Source organism: Hypanus sabinus, chromosome 19 (genome assembly GCF_030144855.1).
Source record: "Hypanus sabinus isolate sHypSab1 chromosome 19, sHypSab1.hap1, whole genome shotgun sequence".
Lineage (NCBI taxonomy): Eukaryota > Metazoa > Chordata > Chondrichthyes > Myliobatiformes > Dasyatidae > Hypanus > Hypanus sabinus.
The window spans coordinates 12,402,573-12,428,807 of NC_082724.1; the positions used below are offsets into that span (position 1 = coordinate 12,402,573).

A 26,235-nucleotide genomic window follows, 5' to 3' on the forward strand; every position below is an offset into this window, starting at 1 on the left:
TGGAAGAACTCAGCAGGTCAGGCAGCATCCATGAGAAAAGAGTAGCCAATGTTTCGGGGCGAGATCATTCATCAGGATGAAGGGTCTCAGCCCGAAACGTTGGCTACTCTTTTCTCACGGATGCTGCCTGACCTGCTGAGTTCTTCCAGCGTTGTGTACGAATTCTTTGATCCACAGCATCTGCAGTTGTATTTTTGTGTTTTGAACCCTAAGGTATTATTGTGCAGTAAAACATAATCTCAGAATTAGTTTTTACCATAATTCATGCTGGGCATATCAACTTCAGTCAAGATGATTAATACACTGTCACAATTTAATATTGCTCATTGAGACAATCATCGCCAGTAGCATTTGTCATTATTCTTCACTATTTGTCACCATGAGCTCCACTCGTACAAAACAACTTGGAACAGCTTTGTAAACAAGCGGGGTGCCTGACCTATGAAAAGGCAATAATTCATGAAATTGCTGAAGGGACTGAAGGAGAAAACAGAGTTGGTGCACATTAAGGCTTGAAACTCGATGCATTAGTTAGTTATTGATCTATAATTTCACAAAAATTCAGCAAATACCAAACAGAAATAGGATCTAGAAATATTATACAGATTATAATATATAATATTCTATAAATATTATATTATGAGAAATATCACAGAAAGCCCAATTCTATCTTCAAAAAATAATATCTTGTATCCCAGGCCACCAAAGCCAACAGAGTTTGCCTTCTCTAAATCAAGGATATGAAGCAAGATTCCTTAATTCTACCAGTATTTCAGTTACCCGGGCACAATGTAAAAAGAGGTACCCAAAATTCTGCTACCAGTGGCTTAGGTGTCAAGGGACACAGATTTCATCAAGTTTTCTTTTTTCTCACTTACACATAACTCAATAAAGAAAAATATATCTGCCAGGTACCTTTTGTAAATTTATTATCAAAGTACATATATGTCACCATGTACAACCCTAAAATTCATTTTCCTGGGGGCATTCACAGTAAATAGAAGAAACACAACAGAGTCGATGGAAGTTTGCCCTCTGAAGGACGACTAACAACTAATGTGCAAAAAACAACAAACTGTACAAATACAAAAAACAAAGAAAGAAATAATTACCATAATAATATACTGTACCAGGCCGTGATCCAATCAGTCAATATACTCTCCACCAGACATTTATTGAAGTTTGTCAGTTTTAGATGACGTATCGCATCTTCGCAAACTCCTAAGGAAATAGAGGCACTGCCATGCTTTGTTTGTAATTGTGCTGGGCACAGAACAGGTCCTCTGAAATGATAGCACTGAGGAATTTAATGTTGCTGATCCTCTCCACCCCTGATCTCCAGAAAAAGTCCTCTGGTTTCCTCTTCCTGAAGTCAATAATCAGCTCTTTGGTCTTGCTGACATTGAGTTAGAGGTTATTGTTATGGCGCCACTCGGCCAGATTTCCAACCTCCCTCCTATATGCTGATGCGTCATCACCTTTGATTCGGCCTACTGACAGTGGTGTTGTCAGCAAACTTAAATATGGCATTGGAGCTGTGCTTAGCCTCAGTCATAAGCATAAAATGAGTAAAGCAGGGAGCTAAGCACACAGCCTTTGGGTGCCCCTGTGCTAACGCAGATTGTGAGATAGTTGCCTTTGAATATGGTTCTCACTTTCTTAATGTCGAAGAAGGCATACCGCCACGTGTTATTTCGGTGGTGGTTCTATGTTGGTGCTTTTATAACATGCGATGCACTTCTATGACACATTTTTTGCCTTTTTCACAATTATTAATTGTGTCTATTTTCAATAGTTCAATTGTTTCATTTAATATCAGAGAAACGGATGCAATACACATCCTGAAATTCTTAAAACAACACAAAATGCTGTTGGAACACAGCAGTCCAGGCAGCATCTATAGGAGAAGCACTGTCGACGTTTCGGGCCGAGACCCTTCGTCAGTGACTAACCGAAAGGAAAGATAGTAAGAGATTTGAAAGTAGTGGGGGGAGGGGGAAATGTGAAATGATAGGAGAAGACCGGAGGGGGTGGGATGAAGCTAAGAGCTGGAAAGGTGATTGGCAAAAGTGATACAGAGCTGGAGAAGGGAAAGAATCATGAGATGGGAGGCCTTGGGAGAAAAAAAGGGGAGGGGGGAGCACCAGAGGGAAACAGAGAACAGGCAGGGTGATAGGCAGAGACAGAGAAAAAAAAATGAACAACTAAATATGTCAGGGATGGGGTAAGCAGGGGAGGAGGGGCATTAACAGAAGTTAGAGAAGTCAATGGGTTCTATAGTGAGGTTGGGATTGGTGCGGAGGGAGCGGAGAGCAGAGCGTTCGGAAGGAGTGAGGTTGGAATTGGAACAGGGTGTAATGAAGTCGAGACGGTTGATGTCCTGTCAGCAATTAGCAATAAAGAGATCCAGAGCAGACAGAAGACCAGAGCGGGGTGTCCATGAAGAGGAGGAAGGTTGAAGATGGGAGAAGGGGTCATCGGTGGGGGTAGGAGAGTCCTTGTCAAAGAAGTAAGCTCGGAGATGGAGCCGGCGGAAGAAGAGTTCAGCGTCATGGCGTACACGGAACTCGCTGAGGTGTGGGAGAAGGGGGACAAAGTTGAGGCCCTTACTGAGGACAGAGCGCTCTGCCTCAGAGAGTTGAAGGTCGGAGGGAATGGTAAAGAACCGGCACGGATGAGAGATGGGATCAGAGGGGGGAGGGAGGCTGGTGGTGTGGGTGGAGAGGGGATGGTTGGGGTGAGAGGAAGATGGAGCCTCTGAGGGCCCAGAAGCTGACGATGGGATCTGAGGGAGAGGGGATTGCAGAGTGGTGGCAGGGGAAGGGGAGACGTTCAGCAGGTTTTATAGGGAGGTTGGGATTACATCTGCAGATTTCCTCGTGTTTGCTCCTGAAGTTCTTGTTCTTTGCAGACATCCATGAAAACAGAAGAGTGCCCTAAAGAATGAGTGACAGTAAAAAACTTAGAACCTCAACCCCCCCCTTCTACTCCCCCCATGCACAAGCAGCAGCAAAGCAATGACCCTCCCCCACCTCCACAAATAAAATCATTAGGGCCCTCCGCCCACCAAGCAAGCAATAGCACAGCCCCTCCAAAAGACCACGATCTGCAGCACAACAACTAATCATTCACCTGACAATTCAACGTACCACAGACTCTCTCTTTCCCTAATAAAAGGTAAAAGAGGAGTCCCCTTTCGCAGCAAGAGAGGAGACATAACAAAACAACTTGCTGATTTACGATGATAAAGTCTGCCATGCCTCTGTTTTTTCCCAAGTTCTCCAACCCAAGAATCGTCAGCCAACTCTCCCCCTCCGACAGCCGATCCACTGCTCCCGATATTCAGTTTTAGCCCGCGACACTTTAGTCAGTGACACCAGCATAGAATCAGCCCGTCCACAGGGCCCCGAAGGCTTACAATCCACGTCCTTGAGATTTCGAAAAGTGGCCAGTCCTGAACCTCCCCACTTACATCCTGTGCTGAATTCACAAGGGACGGGAAAACTTCAATTGCCGTGTGTTTTGAAGTAATCGTAAGTAAGTGGAACACTGTGACCTGGATATGTCAATGTAGTGGCAAGTGAGGAAATATGAAATGCTTTGTTGACCGAGGTGGTTTCCATTTGGTTATATTAAAAAAATGCCTTGTCAACAAGGACATGTCATCTTAATAGTCAATAGGTTAAATCAAAACTCTGCAAATCACTTGTTACCTATACAGGAAAAATATTTTTGCAAACAGTGAGGAAACAAACTGTAACAAGACAGAAACGACAGAGGCTACGTCCACACTAGTCTGAATAGTCTTGAAAACGCTGGTTTCGCGTAAAAACGAGAGCGTCCACACCAAGCGTTTTTGAAAATACCTCCGCCCACATTAAAACAGGTATTTCGGCGAATCTCCTCCTACTAGGCATGCGCAGGATACATCTGCAGAAAACAAGCGACATGTTTGGTGTCGAATCTCGCAGTGAAAGTGCGTGTTTGTGCAGTTACAGACTAGAAAAACTTAAAAGGGAATTGCCAAATGACAGACAGCTGTTGGCTCTTGCGCAAGAGGACTTAAAACTAAAAAAAACAAATAATTCAGCGTATGGAGGCAACCGACAGGGAGTTCATGGAGAGTAAGACCCGGCTGATGATGAACATTGAAAAACTGACTAACTCTGTTGCATTAATAAAGCTCCTTGTTAAATGTATAAAACATGTCTGCATCGGTGTTATCTTGTATTTCCATACAATGTTACATTAGGCTGTTACACATCTATTGTCAGAAAAGTACTTGCATAAATAGGTAAACCACCTTCATCCATGCAAGGACAGAAAACAGGGCAAAGTAAGTATACTTGTTTATTCAGTACGTTATGGGTCAAAGTATTTCTAACTCTTCTGGCTTCAGTCTCATTGCCGTCTGTTCTGAAATTGGTAGGTTGTGCGGGGGTTGCATTCAAGAAAACAATGAAATGCCATGCTGCAGCCACTATCTGTGGGGCACGTCATTCCAGCAATTTTAGAAATCTCCGTTTACCCCGTCCACACTACTCTTGCCCAAGCGGCATTTTCAAATTTACACATTTTAGAATAGCTCTGTTTTCAAGGGAGGAAACTGCTGTTTTAGTGTGGATGGAGGGTCAAAACAAAGAGAAAAAGCTTTGGTTAAGGATTTATCCAGTCAGGTGTGGACATAGGAAGAGTCCGTGGCATTCTCTAAACTATCAGGTTATCTTATTTCAATGTGTGAACATCAAGAGGTTGCTGATAGCTTGTGATTAAAAGACATTCAGCATTAAAGATGCCCTGATTTCAAAATTCAGTGGAATAAAATCAAGTCACCTGATAGTTTAATTGGAAGTACAATTAATCCTACTTCAACTGGATCTCTTAGTATTTTATGCAGGATAGCAGTATGATTGTAGCTCATTGTCATGTGAATTTTTACCACAAGGTGGAACCATTTAATGCTTTTGCAGAAGACATCAAGAACTTTTGAGAGAGTTTTGATCAAAACTGTTTTACCTGAACTTTGCAGATTTCAGTGTCATAACTTGAGTCTCTCCTTATTGTAGCATGACAGAAGATGCTAATTAGTAAAAAACAGACGATGATGAAAATGTGGAGCAGATCATTGAGTTTTTGAAGAGGGAAAAAAACAATTTTTTACCAGGAAGTGTAAGCTACATTTTTAAATCAGGAGCCCAGGAAAGGAAGGGATCTGAAAAACGGTTGATTGCAATCTGAATATCAGCCTGATATTTCTATTGCACAGCTGATCCTGCAAAATAATAAATCTCAAGAATTGTCTTCTTGTATAAGAAACCACCATCAATAGAGCCAGCAGGTGAATAGTGACACTCAATAGCAGAAACAGAATCAGAATCAGGTTTAATATCACCAGCGTATGTCGTGAAATTTGTTAACTTTTTTCCCCTCTCACTTTGAACCTTTAGACTCCCCTACACTGAGGAGAAATACTGTAACTAACAACCTTACCTATGCTCCTGATGATTCTATACACCTCTATAAAGTGACCCATCAGACTCTTTTGCTCGAGGAATGCACCAGTCTATCCAATCTCTCCTTATTATTAAGTTCTCCAGTCCTAGCAACACCATTTTCTGCACGTTTTGCGGCTTAACGATATCCTTACTATCAATTCAGACTCCACACTTTATAGCCCTAGATCTCTCTATTCTACATTATTCTCCCGGCCCTGTCATTCAATGTGACTGTCCTATCCTGGTTTACCTTGCCAAAATGAAACACTTCACACTTGTCTGAGTTAAATTCCATTTGCCAATCCTTGCCTACTTTCCCAGCTCAGCTAACATAACCCTGTCACATAACCTCTTACATAACCCCGAGACAAATTTCAGGGTTATACACTACATACACACTTCAATAAAAAATGCACTTTGAATCTTTGAATCACTGTCACTGTTAATAATTTCTGTGTCATCTGGAAACTTACTAATAAAGCCAACTACATTTTCTTCCAAATTGTTGGTTTAGATGACATGCAATCGTGGATCCAGCACCGATGCCCTCTGCAAAATGCTTGTCACAGGCCTCCAATCCAGAAAAACAGTCATTCACTACTACCCTCTGACTGCTACCAATCAGCCACTATTCCCTATCAAAAAATACGGAGGGAGTATCTTCATTACAAGACTGCAGTCGCCTGAGAAAGTGGGTTAACAAAGAGTTTTCATTCCATTTTGGAATGAACATTTAAACGCCAGCCTTTTAAGCTGTAAGCAGTTTTAGAAAAAAAAATTATCATTGTGTTGTGACTCCTGCCACAAGTGCTGACTGTCTAATAGTGGTTCAGTCCCACTTTGAGGTGTTTCTGGTAGTCTGAAAGGTAAATCAGGAAATTCCAAACACTATTGACCATCTTATTCTGCAATGAATTTGAGAAAAAACAAATATCATGAAACTGAAAATCTTCCTGTTATATTGTGAAGTCAAACGTTTCTGGTTGAACAAGATGTCCAATTCTCTGTGGTGCTGTGTTTCATGATTTTATATATATTACTCTTACTGTTACAAACCATTTTTTTCTAATTTTATGTATTGCATTGTAGTGCTGCTGCCAAGTCAACAAATTTCATGACATATGCCAATGATATTAAACAAGAGTTCATTCCAAAAATCTTTTGGCTTCAGTGTGCAAAATGAATCCTTCACAAGCCTGACAGTTACATTTGCTGTGTTATTGTAGACTTCTTAGTATGTTGGTTTTGGAGACTGTTAGTCATAGAAATGGATTTCGGACAATTTAGGATAACCAAATCAAATCTGACAAGAATTTGAAGTTTGAGGAATAAGGTGATGCTTTTCTGGAAAAAAAATGCCCAATGTTGAAACTTTTGCAAAGTTTGCAACTGTACTTAAAATATGATTAAATTACCCTGATTTTTCACTTCCTCTAGTATCACATACAGTCTGTTTGGGCTAGTTTTAATGTCATGATTTTTAAGGAAGGATTGTGAGGAATAGAAGCAGAAACATCTACACTCTGGCTAATTTATTGGTACAGGAGTGGGAGCCAACGTGGTCCCCTACTGCTGTAGCCCATCCACATCAAAGTTCAACATGTTACACGTACAGAGATGCTCTTCTGTTCACCACTGTTGTAACATGTGGTTATTTGAATTACTGCTGCCTTCCTGACGGCTTGAACTTGTCTGGGCATTCTCCTCTGACCTCTCTCATTAACGAAATATTTTCATCCACAGAACTGCTGCTCACTGGATGTTTGTAGTTTTTCACCCGTGTCTGTAAACTCCAGAGACTATTGTGTGCAAAATATCCCAGGGGTTCTGTAGTTTCTGAGATACTCTTCAAAGTTGGGTCAAAGTCACTTGGATCACACTTCTTCCCCATTCTGATGTTTGGTCTGAAACCCAACAATGAACATCTTGACAATTTCTGTATACATTCTACACAATAGCGTGGCAATTTTACCCTGGTTGCCAAATGCAGCACTTGAATGAATCATAAACATGAGAAATTCTGCAGGTGCTGGAGACCCAAAGCAACACACACAAAATGCTGGAGGAACTCAGCAGGTCAGGCAGCATCTTTGGAAGTAAATAGACAGTTGATATTTCAAGCTGCAACCTTCCTTTAGGATCTGGGAATGTCAAGAGTTTATTCATTTCCACAGATGCTGCCTGACCTGCTGAGTTCCTCCAGCATTTTGTGTGTGTTACTTGAGTGAATGTAAGTTGTAGGAGAGAGAAAATAGTCAATTTTACTGCACTCATTCAAAAGTACTGAACCTTTTCTTCACCAGTTAGAACGACACTAGTGGAACCTTGGTAGATGATCATCTGGAAAAGTACAGCACAGCAACCGGCCCTTTGGCCCATCTAGTCCATGCCAAAACCATTTAAACTGCCTACTCCCATCAACCTGCACTGTGACCATAGCCCTCCATAGTCCTACCATCCACGTACATATCTAAGCTTCTCCTAAGACTTCTCTCAGACTTCTCTAGGAGAAGTTTGATCTACACAATCTGAGAGACAAAATGTATTTAAAAGATAGTAGCGAAGGCTTGGCGGTTAGCATGAAGGTAAGAGGTGGATATAATCTCTTGTACTGTAACGAAAATAGAAGTCAACAATTTTCATCAGTATTCTATGCATTTCATATCCTTTGTGGTTTGACACAATATCTTTGAAAGGGAGTTTCACAGAGTTTTCAGAAATTGAATCATTCAAAGGGTCATCATGCTAATTTTTGAATTCAATTCAATATGACATATAATTAGATTCATTTTATGAGAAGTGACAGTACTGTAAATACGAAGTCCATAGAATTCGGAATTAACTTTGTAATTCAAATTAAATTGAGCTTTGTCTGTGAAAATTAATTACAGATGACCCCTCCCCAGCATGTATTGTGTTTAACATTAGGAGCAGTCAAAATATAGATTTAAATAAAAGATGAAGAAAAGATTTGATATTGAATTTCGTCAATTACTTGAAACTGTCCAATGACTGTTTAATGGAAAGGGTATACGTCTAAGCCCTTCTATGTGCTGGCCGAGCAAAGCTGTAGTGACAACAGCAATGGGCTTCAAGGCAATTGGTCCCGGTTTCGAACCTGGCTAGCTCCTTGCACGCTTTCTTTCTGCGCTGGTTGAGCGAGCAACTTGGCCTTATTTACAAATGCTAAAGAAGCGGCAAGTTTGTCACCTGATGCACTGCAAAATGTGGAGAGATATGTGCTATAGTATTCCCCTAAAACTCTGAATGTCTATCCCTATTGAACAAACAAACAACTTGACTTTTGAAAATACCAAACCAATTTTCATCTCTGTAGCATGGTTTGACTGGCATTCGAGTTCAATTTTCCTGCTATGCATAGCATTTATCAACCTTTGCAATGAATTCAAGGCCATTAGATGTTCAGATCTCCTGAGAACTACTTGGATTGATGAGCTCCAGAGGCAGGGCTGTAAAATATATTGAAATGACATAAAGAAAATGCATTATTTATTTTGATTCAATTGCATTCACAATTCCCATGCACATGCTGCCAGAATTTGTCAGAGAGAAAAGGTTTGGGAATTGGTTGAAGGATGCAAACAATTGGGCTGGTTCTCGGAACAAATGTTGTGGAACACCCATTCCTTTATGGGTTAGTCAAGACTTTGAAGAAGTGAATAATAAAATGCATGAACAATAAAAATAACCTATTCAGATTTTCCAAGATCTTAAAATGGTTCTTGGATAATATATTCAAAGTAAAAGAAATACAAGTGAATGATTTGCAGTTGTAATATTTATGGCTTGCATACAAATAGCAATGTCTTTATATCAGTTATATAGATGGAAATATGACTTTTTTATGGTATTTGAAAAGCGTGCAGGATTCAAGCACTGTACAGAATGGAGTAATAGACTAGCTTGAATTTCATGTTCTCTTTCCTCTTACTTGCTTGGCATTCTGTATATATCTTTTGCATAAGACCATAATACATAGTAGCAGAAAAGACCATTCAGTCCATCAATCCTGGCCCAATATTCAATCATGGCAGATTTATTGTTCCTGCTCAACCCCATTCTCTTGCTATCTCCCCGTAACCTTTGATACTCCTACCAATCATGAACCTATTAATAACCTCCACTTTAAATATACTTAATAAATTTGCCTTTACAGCCATCTGTTGCAATGAATTCCATAGATTCACCATCCTCTGGTTTAAGAAATTCCTTCTCATCTCTGTTCTAAAGGGACGTCCTTCTATTCTGAGGCTGTGCCCTCTGTAGATTTTTCCACATCCACCCCACACCCCTCCCCCATCTTTCTAAATTCCAGATTCTGAACCATCGAATGCTCCTCATACGATAATCCTTTCATTCCTGGAATCTATCTCATGAACCTCCTCTGGACTCTCCCCAATGCCATCACATCCTTTCTTAGATAAGGAGCCCAAAACTGTTCACAATGCTCCAAATGTATATGTAAATCCTCATCATTATATTCTTGCTTTTATATTCTATTCCTCTTGAAATGAATGCTAACATTGTATTTGCCTTCCTTACGAACAACTTAACCTGCAAGTTAACTGTGAGGAAACTAGGACTCACAAATCCCTTTGCACATCTGATTTTTTAATTCCCTTCCCACTTATAATATATTCTACACCTTTATTCCTTCCACCAAAGTCCATGACCAGACACTTCTCAATGCTGTGTTCCATTTGTCACTTCTACGCCCATTCTCTCAACCTGTTCATATCCTTCTGTAGACTCCTTTCTTCCTTAACACTAACTTCCCGTTCTACCTGTCTTTGTATCAGTTGCAAACACAGCCACAAAGTCATCAGTATGTTATCCAGATCATTGACATATAATGTAAAAAATAGCAGACCCAACACCAATCACTGCAGGACATCATGAGTCATTGACAGCCAACCAGAGAAGGCCACCTTCATTTCCACTCTTTGCCTTTTGCCAGTCAGCCAATCTATCCATGCTAGTACCACTACAGCAAAGGTTCTCACTCTGGGTCCATGGACCCCTTGCTTAACGGTATTAGGCCATGGCATGTAAAGAGGTTGGAAACCCTGCTTTACAGTAGTATGAGCTCCTACCTTGTGTCGCAGCCTCATGTGCAGCACATTATCAAATGCCTTCTTTAAATGCAATTAAACAACATCCCTCTACTCCTTTGTCTATCCTTCTTATTATCTCCTCAAAGAATTACAGCAGTTTGTCAATTTATTTATTGAGATACAGCGTGGAATCATGCCTTCAAACCACGCTGCCCAGCAATCCCCTGACTTAATCCCAGCCTAATCACGGGACGATTTACAATTAACCTACCAGACACTATGCCTTTGGACTGTGGAAGGAAATCAGAGCAGCTGGGAGGAACCCATGTGGTCACAGAGAGAACGTACAAATTCCTTACAGTGAGTGGCAGGAATTGAATTCAGGTTGACACTACTAAAGCATTGCGCTAACCACTACAAAACCATACCTTCCCAGATACCCTGAAATCTGATCCTTCATAATGGACTCTAAAATCTTACCAATCACTGAAGTCAGGTTAACGTGCATATAAGTTCAGCTCTTTTGCCTCCCTCGCTACTCAAAGAGTGGTGTACCATAAGGGAGGGAAGTAAATAGTTTATTATGTAACTTACGTCACCTTCTGATTACTGATGGTGTTGGTATCATTTGCTCATTGAAGGTCATCTGGCTTGTCTTTTATTGCAGGCACAATGTGTGTAATATTTTCCCAATGACCATACATTCTATAGATCTCTTGCTTTAAAGCTGCTCTTCTAAATAAATGAATTCCAAAGCATTCATGCATATTCATGTTTGTGGCATAATTGTGTCAGAAATTAAGTTTGGAAGCTTGGTTGTGGAGCACAGTAGTGCAGTGGTTAGTATGACTCCTGGTACAGTGCCAGCAACCTGGTTTTAAGCCGTCACTGTCTGTAAGGGGCTTCTGTGTTCTCCCCTTGACTGTGAGTTTCCTCCAGATGCTCCAGTATCCTCCTACATTCCAAAGACATACAGGATAGTGGGTTAATTTTTCACATGGATGTGATTGGGTGGTGTGGGCTTGTTTGGCTGAAAGGGTCTGTTACCAACTTTTATCTTTAGGTAAACAAAATAAATTAAAAATTGTTTTGGAAACGTTACTAATGAAGTACATTTTAAACAAGACTTCATATTTAATTCTGAATTATTTTGAAAATCTGACAATATATCACCACTTTAAAGCCTGTCTTTTACAAACGGGGCTATTACCTGCTGTAGTAAGCTTTGTTTGACTTGAGGCAACATCGTTGGTGAAAAAAAAATAACAGTCAACACTTTGGGCTACGATGCTTTTTTAGGACTAAGAAAGAAGGGGGAAGACGCCAGAATAAAAAGGTAGGTGGAGGAGAAAGAGGCTAGCTAGAAGGTGATAGGTGAAGCCAAGTGGGCAGGAAAGGTAAAGGACTGAAGAAGAGAGAATTTGATAGGAGAGGACACTGGACAATAGGAGAAAGGGAAGGAGGAAGGGAACTGGGGTAAGTAATAGGCATGTGTGAAGAAGTAAAAATTCAGAGTGGGGAATAGAGGAAGGGAGAGGGAAAGGATTTGTTTACCGGAAGGAGAATTCCAAACCGAGAAACCTGAAAACAGAGCTGGAGGCCTTGTGGCCAAGACGGCAGCAAAGACAAGATCTTGGAAAGGATACGTTGTTGTGGTAGCAGGGCTGAGTGAGACATTGTCGGAAAGTTGGAGGGCAGCAGAGATCACAGAGTGGGGAGCAGTGAGAGAGGATCTCACTGAACTCCCAAATTCTTTTACAATTTCAGCACTGTTCTCAATTTTGAATATTTACCTTGCAGCAATCATTTATGGGCTTTCTTAATATTTTGGTACACCTTTGTTGTACATCAGCCAGCAATAGCAGAAATTTGTTTCCTCTGATATGCATTAAGTGGACTTTATATTACAGTCGTGCATGGTTTACCTCGTCCCTGCATTGATTTTGAAGGGGAAAATTTCCTAAAGTGGAAACCAATGTGAAGCTTTATTGGTATACTTTTTGTACTTTACTTTTGCATCTTTAAGGCAGAATTTCACATCGAGATAGCACAGTGAGTTTTACTGCTTGTTGCTTTCCTCAAAAAACTGTATTAGATTTAATTCACTTATACTGGACACCAAATTTTTCTGAAGAGTTGCTTTCTCAGAATTGTTTTTTTTTTGGTTTATGATAGAATGCTTGAGTCTAAACACAAATATAGTTTCTGATGACTTGTATCACATAGGAATTTGGAGAAACAAGAAACTAACTTTTATTGAATATAATGTCTTTAATCGCATAACAGTGCTGAAGCTTTGCAATAGTTCGACTAAGCTAAAAGTGTTTTGTTGATGATTTTCCTTTGTATTCAGTGTCTGAGGCTTCTTACTTAAAGTGTCCAACAATAATCAGCCAGTATTTATGGACTCCACTTGCCCTGATACCGTTTCTCCATGACTGCAATGTCCTGGTGAAATCTTTCACCATGCTTGTCACTGACAGTGGCAAGATCTGCAGAGAAGAAGCCTAAATGGGAACGCAGAAAATGAAACTTCAGTGAAGTGCTGCGCTTTATGGGTTTGTATGCTTGAAGCATGTTGTCATCCATCTGCATGCAGTTTGGTGCTCTGTAGTTGTCAAGAACATTTTCAACAGCATTCTTGAATGCTTTCCATGTAGTTTTCTCCAGTCCCACGAGGAGTTCTTCAAATTGCCTGTCATTGATGACCTTGGCATCAGTTGTTCTGATTTGAATTGTGAATTGAAAAAATAAATATAAAGTTGGGCTCTCCTGTGATGACCATTTCCTAGTAAGAGTCTTTTTACCAGCCACCAACAGTATATTCATTAAATATTTATCTCTTTTCAACCATTCTTGAGGTATATATCCAAAATATATGGTCTTAATCTCCAAGGGTATTTCACATTTAAAGATGTCTTGTAGAGCATTGTATATCCCCTCCAATACTTTAAATACATGGATGGAAATTACAATGGACATTTACAAAATGGAGAAGATAACAGCATCTGTTAATCATAAGCTGGAACAATTTGATTCATACTGGGAAAAATGGTTTAACTACATAATGCCTCATAGGCCTGATTTTATTCTCACAAATCAATAAATCTGTTGTAAAAAAATTACTCCCTACTTATACATAGTTCTTTAATTTTGCTTGTTTTTTCTTTCCACTCTTTTCTATAAGTGTATACCCCAGATAAATACTTTATGGAGATTTGTGATATATATGATTATATGATGTATATGTACAATGGCTGAAATACATCTTATGGAAATGTTTGTTTGATGAACTTCAATAAAAAAATAAATTACACAAAAAAAGAAAAACAAATATAGGTGATTTCAAAATAATGGTGCACGATAGGGAAATTTCATGGTGATTTTCATGATTAGCAGCCCAAAATCCATAAGGTACACACAAAAATATTCAGGAGGCAAAACTTTAGTTGTCCTGTGTAATTATTTTCATGGAAGTGGATTGAATCTGTGAACTGAATGTTATTATCATTAAAGACATTATTTTGTTGACAGGTAGTATGTATGATAATTAGAAGAGCCGAGTGGAATCAAAGTTGAGAATCTTCAGAGAGAGGTGAATTATATTAATATAAACATTGTGGTTTGCTCTGTTAAAATTTTATTTACATATTTTAAAAAAATTATTATTCTAAACATCTATGAGCATAAAACTACAACGGTAATATTTGGCATTATAACAATATAAGGTTATCTGTATGTACTGTTTAAAAGAAAGAGGCAAATGTTGCCTTGGATACCACAGTTGGGAGGAGGGAGTGGGGGCTTTGGGATTCTAACATTTTTCTAACATTCATTCTGTTTTGTGGATGTCTGTGAAGAATTTCAGGTTGTATACTGTATACACTCTCTGGTATTAAACTGAACCATTGAACCACTTAACTTTGATGCAGAAGACTGTAGAGTCATCCTACCACCCTGAACTGGTTCTCAAAGCTGAACCTCAGAGTCATGCTGAGTAAATGCTGCGCTTGCTGAGAAGAAACATCGGACTGTTATTATTTTATCTCCTTCTCAGGTGGAATGGAGGTAAGTGTGTCATTAATTGAAGAAAAGCAGGGTGTTCTTCTGGTCAATATTTATCCTTCTACCCACAGCATTTTTATTTTAAAAGAAAGAGATGATCAGGTCATGGTTGCCCCTGAGCCATTGGTTTGCACACAGTGGCTGATATATTTGCCTGCATAATAATAATTGCACTTAGCACTTGGTTCAAAATAACATTGAAATTGCCTACGTTGAAAATATTGTTTAAATGAATGCTCCTTAATTAATTGCATATGTCTTTGCAAATGCAATAGATGGGACAACTGACAATGCCTTGCATTGGTAAAGAATCCTTAATGTAAAAAGCAGGAATTAATAGCTGTTTCCTTTGAAGACAAAGAATATAGCACCAATTGACAATCAATACAACTAACTTTGACAAATAAGTATGTTTTTCAGGAAATAGAATCACAAAAACCAGTCAAGTCAGAATTAAAGCTGACATTTTGTGAACTCAATTTCAGGAACTTCAGTTCTGAATGCTATTTATTTATGTTTATTGTCTGCACGATTTTTTTTTCTTTCTGCACATTGGGGTTTGACGGTCTTACTTTGGTTTCGGTGAGTTCCATTGGGTTTCTTTGTTTTGTGGCTGCCTGTAAGAAAATGAATCTGAAGGTTTTACGAACTGTAGATACGTTGATAATAAAAGTACTTTGAACTTTGAACTGAGGATGCATTTGCACAGCTTAGTGTCAGAATTTTAACAGTAAATCATATTTCCCCAACTTTTGATGAAGAGAGGTTTCTGTTGATCCTCACATGGATGTGCCACACCTCATGCCAACCCAATGAAACTTACTTTTTTTTACATAACGGCCAAATATTTAAAATTTTTTGAGGTGTGTTTGTGTTTTTGTATACCAACAATAAAATAATTCCATCCAGCAGCATGTCCTGAATTCCCTTGAACTTGCTACTTGATAAGATAATAGTTCACACCCCATCTCCTATTCCTTGATATCCCACAGCTGAAAAATCTGTCTGTCATGGCATTGAATATGCACAGTAGCCCTGCAGTTGAGAGCTTCAAAGATTTAGAGTTCTCTGAATAATTTCTTCCTATTTCAGGCAATTGTGGCCAACGTCCTTATTCTGATATTATGCCAAATTTCTGTCTTTTAAGTCTCACTAAACTCCAAAAGGGTTTGGAGATTTGTGTGCCTCAATGATCTATAGAACTATGTTGGCTGGAGTGAGGGCTTTATGCTTTGGCTCTTGGTAGGGTCAACAATGCCAAACAGGTCAAAGGTCAGAGCTAGAATAAGAGTGGTCCACTGGTCCTCCTGATTTGGGGATTCAGCTCAGGGCTAACAACCCTGACTGGTAAAAAAAAAAGATACAACAGCAGCAATGAAGAAACTTTCTGTTTCTGTGTGTGATAGTATGGGCAAAGATGGAATACCTTCATCGCTGCCCTAACACAAGCAGAGTAAAGAGTAGTGAGTAGGTACAGCCTGATTAAACTGTCGATTGTCAACAGCTGCCACTTTTCACTGAGCCATCATTCACGAAGTGAGTATGGCATCATCTCTTGTTGTGCTGCACGCTAATCATGTCCATAAGCTCTCATTGTCTATCGGTGCGCAAAGAGTGGCCATGAAGGGCTGCTAGATGCTGTAAAACTGTCTTTTGACATCTTTCAGTGTCTTCAAAAACAGAAGACAATATTTATTCAAGAAGCTAATGCCTTTCATGACCTTGAGTAAGCCCCAAATACTTTGTTGACAATGGAGTACTTTCACGGTAAAAAATGTGTGCTGCTGAGGTTGACAATGTCTTTCTCATATACTTCAGTACAGTAATAGCTAATTTAATGCTTAGCTTTTTCAACTTCATGTTAAGTGCACTAATCATATTTTTTCCAGTTGGGTCACATCACAATCCCATCACACTGTGGAAAAGGTGTATGACAATGAGTGTCAGAAGTCTTCGATTGTTAGTTTGAAAGTGGAAGCATGCCTTATGTTCAAGTTCATTATCCCTTTGAAAACTAAAACAAATTTGAGGACAGCTTCCCAGCAGACTCCATTGCTGAGGGAATTGACCGAAGAAGAGGATGCGAAAGACATAATTCCCATTGCACCAATTCCATTTTTTAGGCCATCATTAATTCACAATGTCCTTGGTGCTTAAAAAGGGAACACGGGGATAATTAATGATCGCGACCAATAACTTACTAAAACTGGTATTCCAAATTGAAAATGATGTCCTGATTAAAGTTCAAAGTACATTTACTATCAAAGTGTGTATCTATTATACTAATCATAAGACTCAGCTCTTAACAGGAAGCCCCGAAACAGAGAAACCCAAAAGAACTCATTAAAAGAGAAGACCATCGAACACCCAATGTGCAGAAAAATCAGAATCAGAATCGGTATGACAGTCAGGTTTATTATCATCGACATGTGACATGAAATTTATTAATCATTCAAACAATATATGCACCGTAGATTTAGAAGTAGAGTATTTCTCATCTGTGGTTTGATTCTGCAAACTGGTTTCCTAGGTAATGAGGAAAGAACAAAATGCTGGAGGATCTCAGTGGGTCAAGCAATATCTGTAGGGGTAAAAAAGGGATTATCAAAGTTTCTTTCTTTCCACTTCACAGATATGGCTTGACTTGATTTTCTCCGGCAGATAGTCTTGTACTGCAGATACCACCTTCTGCAGTCTTGTGTCTCCATTCCATGTCTAAGACAACAACTTGTCTTCATTTGCTGAAGCAGAACTGGACTTGTTCTACCTATAAAATATTTACATTTCCATTTTGGCAACTGAGACAACCTCTAGGATTCCATAAGCAATGTGGAATTGGTTTGAGTGCTCTGAGCTTCTACCCAGTGGGAAATAACTTGAGATTAAGTAGTGGATTTAGCAGAAGTTGTTCAGTCTTGCAATTGAAGGCTGATCTTGAACATGAAAATCAATAAAAGATACTGTATTTTGCAGTAAGAGCACAAAATATTGGAAACATGCACATCTATGGAGGGAAAAATAGAATTTCTTTTGACCTTGCTGAGTGTTTATAGTGTTTTCTATTTTTATTCAGATTTTCAGTATTTTTGGTGTAAAAAGCTGTATTTTGAGTTCAATTTGCTGTAATTCAGGAAGAAAATTGAAAAAAAATATAAATTAGAATTTTTTTTGTAGCTTCTATCAGATTAGGTTCACCAATTTACAAATTCACATTTTTTCACCAATGAAACTGTTTCTGCCTGTGAATATATTGCAGAATGCAAAGTTATATTAGTGGGAAAAATAATGTCAAATTGAATAAATTTCCATTTCTTAACACAATTATTTGAAAAGCAGAAATCTGTGTCTTATGCCTCCATTTTAGGATGTTAGCACCGATATCATTTAAAATTACTGACAACATGAACTAAATTTTCAACATTCATTATCAGTGTGTCTTAAAATGTTTAAAGAGACAACTGTTTTAAAGTACAGTTATGAACTTTTGTTGGGCATCTATATATATTTGCGTATCAAATGCAGAATTAAAGTGAAGCAGGTTTTAAAGGGAGAGAATGGGCATGCATATGTAATTCATAAAGCTTAGCTGACCCTAGCTTTCCATTTACGCTAGTGTGCACTTTCACAATCAAAGCGGCTGATACAATTGTAGTTTGTTGCAGTGACATTTTCACACTGAAGGTGGTGAACTAATATTTTTGCAGCAGGAGAGTTAGAAGCTGGTGATTTGAATTGTCCAAATTCTTTACTCTTCACTCATAGACAAAATAAAATCTGCGGAAAAGCATTCTGTTTTCCGATGTAGCCTGTTTTGTTCGTACTTATCGTAGTTTCTGTTTGGAGACTACAGTACTGTGCAAAAGTCTTAGGCACAGATACAGGATACAGCTGGGGTGCCTCAGACTTTTGCATAGTAATGTAGTAATTTTATGTATTGCACTGTATTGCTGCCGCAAAAAGAAACAAATTTCATGACACATGCGAGTGATGTTACCTCTGATTCTGATAAGGGTCTCTATTGCGGACTGAGAGTGGGAAGGGGGCAGGGAGAGGTAAATCACGGTTGGGAAAAGGGGAAGAGGGGGGGGGGGGTGTGGGACGCACCAAAGAGTCATTCTGTAATGATCAGCAAACCAATTGTTTGGAATCGAATGGCCTAGCCAGGTGTCTCAGGGCTGGGTGTGTCTACACCTGTGCCAGCCCTGGCCCTTACACTCCTTCTCTGCCACCTGTCCCACACAGAAAATGCGTGGCTAAAGGGCAATGTTACATTAGTCATGGGGGACTTCAATATGTGGGTATATTGAGAAAATCAAGTTAGTGCTGGATTCCAAAGTGCCAATGAGATGGCTTTTTAGAGAAACCCAATAGAATCCATTAAAAAAGACCATCAAACACCCAATGTAGAGAAAATAAAGCAAATTATGCAAACAACATAAACAAGTAAACAACTGAAGTGAGTCCACAGCTGCAAAGCCAGACACCACTACAGCCGATCCCGTAGGCTGTTAGTTTCAGGCTACAGCCTCAGTTCAGCGCAGAGACAATTAAACCGCATGGAGCAGCAAGTTGAACTGGCCCATCCCTCACTTCCGGCCCCAATGCCCTGACCTTTTCAATCTGGCCCAGTGCTTAAATCAAACAGACTTTAAGTCTTTTCTTGCTCTTGGGCTCAGGCCCTGACACCTCATCTCTGTCTTGCCTCCACTTGACTTTCCTGTGTTCTGCTGCATCAAATTGCCTCCAAGTCTGATCCAGCAATGGCTAAACATTGGCACATGCACTGCTCTCGGGCTCAGGCCCCGCCATCTTGATTAGGCCTGTACATGCCATGCCACAACCATTCCATACCTTTGAGACTTCAGTTGACACTGCAAAAATGCCAAGTCGTACAGGTGGTTCAAAAGCTCATCTCCAAAAAGGAAGTTACAGACTATTAATTGCAGTGATCATTTTCCAAAAAAAAGTATGATTAATAAATTAGGTAGTAGTTTTATTTACTACTGACAAAAAGTCGCCTTGCTTCACCAGTGACATTTTAAACAGAGTTCCCACTTATGTGACTGCATGTACTGTGATTTGCACCTTGGCCCCAAGAGGAGCATCTGTATTCATGTGAATGGTTGAATGACTTGAGTTGATGGGGTGGGAAGGGAGAGGGTAGTTCAAGAGAAGGAACAAAAGTTTGAAATATCTTTGTGCCTGCCCAGTTGCAAATGTTGTTCAGTAATTATCTGTTCAAATCTGTACGGTGCCCAGTAAAATGATGAGCCCTAGTAAGCAAAGTCATGAGCTGTACAAAGTGACAGCTGTGAAATGGTATTGTAAAAGTCAGCCTGTACACACCTGGGTGGTTGCCTAGTTGCAGTGAAGAATATTTGGAAGAGCGATGAGATTGACTAAATTTGATGATCACTCCCTGAATGACTGGCGTAAGATATGATTTGGTTCTATGAGTGTTCAATTTGAGGAAAGGTTTGATCCTGTGCAGAGCTGAAGGAACCTAACTTCTTCACTGATGCTATTCAGGATAAGAAAGCTGTAAGTTTTGTTTAGTCTTCATGGGATTCTCAAACCCATTATGACTTCCTTGGTTTAGAGCACTTAGAAGTGAGACGAAAAATTCAGTGAGTCCCATATCAAAGGTATCAACAAATTCTGGCCAATTATTTTCTTTGTGAAGTAAATTGGGTCATTTTGTGAGGAGGACTCAATTTCTCAGGAGGTGAAGGCAAGGAGTAGGAACTAGTTCACTGTTTTTTAATGATATGTATGACTGCACACTCCCCTTTTAAATGAGATAAAACTAGCTTTAAAGTCTGGTTTTTGTGGGCTGATTTCTAAAGCAACTTCTTGGTTTTTCTTCCTGAGGTTACAGGTCTTGAATGTGTCAGTATAATTCTTGAATCCCAAGGGAATGACAATAGATTGAATATTAGATTTTAATTGAGTCAGAGGTGATGAAGTTAACTTCAACATTGAAATTATATTGTCAGGAGTGAAAGTAGAAAGATTCACTTGCTTTATGAGAGCTAAAATAAAATTATTTGCTTAATTAGAGCACTTAGTAGTATCCAGGACGTCTTTGAGGAGCGGTGCCTCAAAAAGGCAACACCTATCATTAAGGACCCCATCACCCAGGACATGCCCTTTTCTTATTATTACCATCAGGGAAGAGGTACAGAAGCCTGAGGCACACTCTCAGTGTTTCAGAAACATCTTCTTCCCTCTGCCATCCAATTTCTGAATGGACACTGACATTTTTTTTGAAGATTATAAAACCATAAGATTTGGAACCGGATTAGGCCTTTTGGCCCATTGAGTCTGCTCCACCATTTCGTAACGGCTGATCCAATTTTCCTCTCATCCTCAATCTCCTGCCTTCTCCGCATATCCCTTCATGCCCTGACCAATCAATAATCTAACAATCTCTGCCTTAAATATTCATAAAGACTTGGACTCCAAAGTTGCCTGTGGCAAAGAATTCCACAGATTCACCACTTTCTGGCTAAAGAAATTGCACTACCTCTTGAATTTAACCATTTAATACATATATACTTACTGTAATTCACAGTTTTTCCCCCTCTCTATTCTTATGTGTTTCATTGTATTGCTGCTGCAAAGTTAACAAATTTCATGACATATGCCAATTATATTAACCCTGATTCTGTTGCTGCTTACTTTCAATACTGCAAATAATTTTATGATATTATCAATGAATTTTATTTGTGCTCTTGTCATTAGTAACAGTCAGAAAATGAGAAAACTTAAGAATTATCCAGGTCCAATGCATATTGTTAACAGTAATGGCACAAATGCAGTGAAGTAAGATGCAATAACATTACGTGTACATCACTCTCGATTTATAAGTATCTTTCTGGAAAGTCTCATTCACCAGCAGCAAATGAGAGTTGCATGTTTGTCAGTGATTGTCACATCCTTCCATCTACCCCAATTTTTTTGCGTATCTTTCATCAAATGATACTGTATATGTTAAAAATGGGGGTGCTCCAACTCACGAATTGACCTGTGTGGCTAATCTTCTCATAACTTCATGATGTTTCTACCACCACTGCCATTTTTCCTTGTCCATTATTTGCAATATGTCAACATTTCTTTAGTGTTTTTTAACCAGCAGTTTTTTTTAAAATGGAAGTTTCTTTTTAAAAATGTTACTTTTCTGATGGAAAAGTTATATGCATATAGAAAACCTCCTGATTTGGTTGCCAATTATTATCCCAGTCTTTTGTGTTGCGGTTCCTATTAATGCAGTCGAAGTTATGAAGATGAACAGGAAGCAAAAAAAAAACTTTTGTTTGCTTTGCTCAGTTACAGCCGATTTCACTTAAAATCTTGCTCTTAGTCGATATAGACACTTCACATTGACTCATTTATTATTTATTTTATTGGGATACAGTGTGGAATAGGCCCTTTGAGTCACACTGCCCAGCAATTCCCCAATTTAGCACTAGACTATCCATGAGACAATTTACACTGACCAATTAACCTACCAACCAGTATGTCTTTGGACTGCGGGAGGAAACTGGAGCACCTGGAGAAAACCCATGTGGTCACGGGGAGAACGTAAAAACTCCTTACAGGCATTGGTGGGAAATGAACCCAGGGTGGTAGTACTGTAAAGCATTGGGCTAATCATTACGCTACTGTGCCGATTCTTTCTGTCATCTGAGCAAACAGTCTGATGTGGTGCATCATAATATCCAAATATTCATAAAACCTTTTGACACTCAGTGGGACAAAAAGTGAGATAATTTATGAAAATTATCATCAAAATATGACAAAAGATTTGCAGAACCTAATCATTTGCTCACTAAATGGTAATTTCAACATTTCTAGATCTTAATGCTAACTAGTAAGTACAAACCTATAAGTTGACTTGTTTCTACTTTAAGACATTAACCTTTTAATTTATTTTGTATTAGTTGTAATAGATTTTTATATATAGCTATGTATTTATTTATTTATATAAATTTATATTTATATTTTAATGGGAAGGGTGTGGAAGCCATAGAAAGGGTGCAGAGGAGATTTAAAAAAAGATGTTGCCTGGCTTGGGGAGCACGCCTTATGAGAATAGGTTGAGTGAACTCGGCCTCTTCTCTTTCGAGCGACGGAGGATGAGAGGTGACTTGATAGAGGTGCATCAGATGATGAGAGGGATTGATTGTGTGGATAGTCAGAGGCTTTTTCCCAGGGCTGAAATGGTTGCCACACGAGGACACAGGTTTAAGGTGCTGGGGAGTAGGTACAGAGGAGATGTCATGGGTAAGTTTTTTACACAGAGAGTGGTGGGTGCGTGGAATGGGCTGCCGGCAACGGTGGTGAAGGTGGATACGATAGGGTCTTTTAAGAGACTCTTGAATAGGTACTTGGAGCTTAGAAAAATAGAGGGCTATAGGTAAGCCTAGTGATTTCCAAGGTAGGGACATGTTCGGCACAACTTTGTGGGCCGAAGGGCCTATAGGTTTTCTATGTTTCTATATATTCTGTCACACCAAGTTAAAGGTTGAATTGACTCAGGAGAAGGGGAACTCTGTTAACAGTGATTAAGCTGAGAATTTGTGACTGAAATATTAATATAACATGGCATCATGTGGCTAAATTAATATTTACTTTTATGATTGAGTTCTGTTGTTTGAAAATGGTGGATACTATTGAGTGGTTCACAATTTTAGCCTTATTGTAAAGAGTTATAAATTTTATCTATTGGATTTTATTTACCTTAATTATTTAACAACTTTTTCTTTATCTAATTTTGGTATGATTTGAATGGTAAAAACTACAATCAGAAATGCAGATTGCTGGAAATCTGAATTAAAATATTGCAAATTCTCAATAGGTCAGAAAACAACAGTCTTGAGAGACACAGAGTTAATGTATTCAGGTGGTTAACCTTTCATCCAAATTTTGATTTCAGATTTCCAGTGTCTGCAGTATTTTTCTTTTGGTAACATATTGCAAGATTCCTTAAGGTTGTCAAGGCCAGGGGTGGTAGCGGAAAAAAGCTCCCACTAGCTACTAAATGCTCCCGATGGCGTGCACCTCAAATAACCTCTGACAAACAAGCCCAGCCTTCACATGTGGCTTAGTTACAAAACCCAGTGGAACCATTTCCACTGACAGGAGAAGGGGCAAAGGCAATTTCACTGGCACTTTCAAACCAATCACTTCATGCAGATGGGGCTCATGAGGCGTGGCTGGCAGCTCATCTAGGAGAAGAAAAGGTCTGATTACAAACCTCTGCTGCTTTGCAGTTATACCCACTCATAGGGAAAGCTTTGGGAGTAAACCTGAGCTGTTTATTCATCCTGAGTGTATTTTAAATGTGTTTGTATTTAAAGTGTACAACTATTTTGTTTTTTTAAATATAATTCTCTTAAAATTTAAAGCATACAGGCTGTACACTCTGGTGTCCAGACTAGTCAAGTTTATGGCATGTTAATCAATTGGTATGTGAGAATTAATCATAAAAGGCTAAACATAGGTAAATTTTGATAGTAGAATTCAGTCTGTCTTAAATATTTATATATTAACATATGAGTTAGGCCCAGCAGTAGACACTTAGCCCCTCAGCCTGCTCTGCCACTATACCCACAACTCTGCAGTCCTGTCTAACTGCACTAACTTTCCATCCCATTGTTTGTCGAGTGTCTTTTGGCCTTAAAAAAAATTGAGGATTGTTTCTAATGCCACTTGAGGTAGAGTTCCAAAACCTCAGGACCTTCTGAGAGAAATTTCATTTGAGAAATGATGCTGTATTTGTAAACAGTGACTCTTATTTCCAGTTTCACCTGCAAAAGGGAAGGTCTTCTGCACATCAGGATCTCGTACATTTCAAAATATCCTATCTTACTTTTCGGAATGAGTGAATATAAATGTGACCTGTCCAACCCTTCCTTGTGAGACAAGCTTTCTGTTTTCATAGTTAATCAAGTGAACTTCTTCTGAGCTGCTAGGGCATTTCTTGTTTTCTAAAAAAAACAAGACACCATCCTCCAGATGATACACTGTACTCCAGTTGTGGTCTCACCGTTACCCTATATCACTAGGGCACGGCCACCCTGCTTCCATGTTCGATCCCCCTCTGACGGAGAGCACTCAGTAAACTCACTCCTTACACATGTGTGCAAACATTGCCTTCTCACTCTGCTGTTGTGTTTCAATGTCTTCCCCGGCATATTCTTATAATGGGTCGTGAACCAAACGGATGCACTTGGGTTGGCTTAATGGTGTTTTTCCCGCCATGCACAGTGGGACGTTCCATTTCTTCAGTAATGGGGATGTGTACTTGTGTATATGTTGTTTGTATCCTGTATTTAAGGCAGACACTTCTGTCTATTTCATAATATGATTGTAATTACATTGTAGGGTGCATCATATTCTAATTGATGTGTAGTCTTAAGTTAACTATGTTGGTAGTTAAATGTAGTAGGTCCTAGTGCCGAATAAAAAGCTCATCACCCTCAGTGAGAGAGAGATAGGGGCAGCTGGGAGTTCTGCTGGACAAAGTACAGAGCTATTATTGTGTTTTCTGGTAGGTAGCTTTTTGTAAGTATTGTCAGCTTTCACTATTTTCGCTAACTGCTTGCTGTAAGTTTGATTTTTGACACACATCCTTGCGCTAAAGTGCTGAGCGACTCCAGTCGCTTATTCCTTTGGTCATAACTCACATATCAAACACTCTCATGAAATGCAATTCTATTACCATTCCCAATTAATTTCCTTACCTTCATTTTACCTCTGCAGATTACGTACTGGGACATCCAGAACATACAGTGTCTCAGGAGTACTGCAATCTCTCACTGTTTTGAAAATACTCACATTTTCCTACATTACACTCCAGTTATTACTTCATCATCCATTCAGTTAACCCCTTGTAACTCCCTCATCTGCCTTCTTCACATTTTGTTGCACTTGCTACATCTTGACAACCTGGAAAAGGCCTACTTACATCAACTCTCTTTATCCTGTGTGGTGAACTACGTGTGCCTGTCTGGACACGCCCCCTGCTGACTGCTCCTGTGGCTCCTCCCACAGACCCCGGTATAAAGTCGATCGAGGCCTGATGCTCGGCCTCAGTCTCCAGGTTGTAGTATGGTGGTCACTCACTGCTGGTTCCTTCTTCCAGTCAATAAAAGCCGATATCTCGCCTTTATGTCTCAGAGTGAGTTATTGATGGTGCATCATCCTTTTAACCAGCTGCCAAAGTGTTACCTCTCACATCATGTGCTTTTATTTGCCATCACGGACTTTGATTTGGGATCTCATAAGTACACCCTTTCAATCGCAGTGTTCATTCAGTGAACTTACTTCATTACCATTAAAAATAGAGCATGATATTGCAATTTAGTTTTTGTTGCCAACAATAAGTTACTTAGACCTGGGTGTGAATGGGAGATTCAGCAGTAACAGAGCCAAGTTTACATTACTGGCAGTACCAAGTCTTGATCCACCGCTGCTGATCTCATCTCCACATGAATACATTTACTTAAGAGGCTAAAATAAATTAGCACACACAAAATGCTTGAGGAACTCGTCAGATCAGGCAGCAACTGTGGTGAACTACATATACCTGTCTG

The 26,235-nt window shown here is 39.3% G+C and overlaps 1 protein-coding gene across 16 annotated transcripts in view; it reads right to left on the minus strand.

The window, feature by feature from the left end:
* The window catches only part of LOC132377731 (uncharacterized), a 68,039-nt gene extending 42,189 nt beyond the window's left edge, over positions 1–25,850 (minus strand). For 11 of the 16 annotated variants that reach the window (XR_009506746.1, XR_009506742.1, XR_009506737.1 and 8 more), the window contains exon 1: positions 25,608–25,850. The gene's annotated coding sequence lies outside the window, so the exon portion shown is untranslated. Of the gene's footprint in view, positions 1–1,112; positions 1,311–25,383; positions 25,570–25,607 lie in introns of those variants that run through there. The other 5 variants (XR_009506745.1, XR_009506744.1, XR_009506736.1 and 2 more) reach the window with 2 other exon arrangements.
* Between the last annotated feature and the right edge of the window lie 385 nt (positions 25,851–26,235).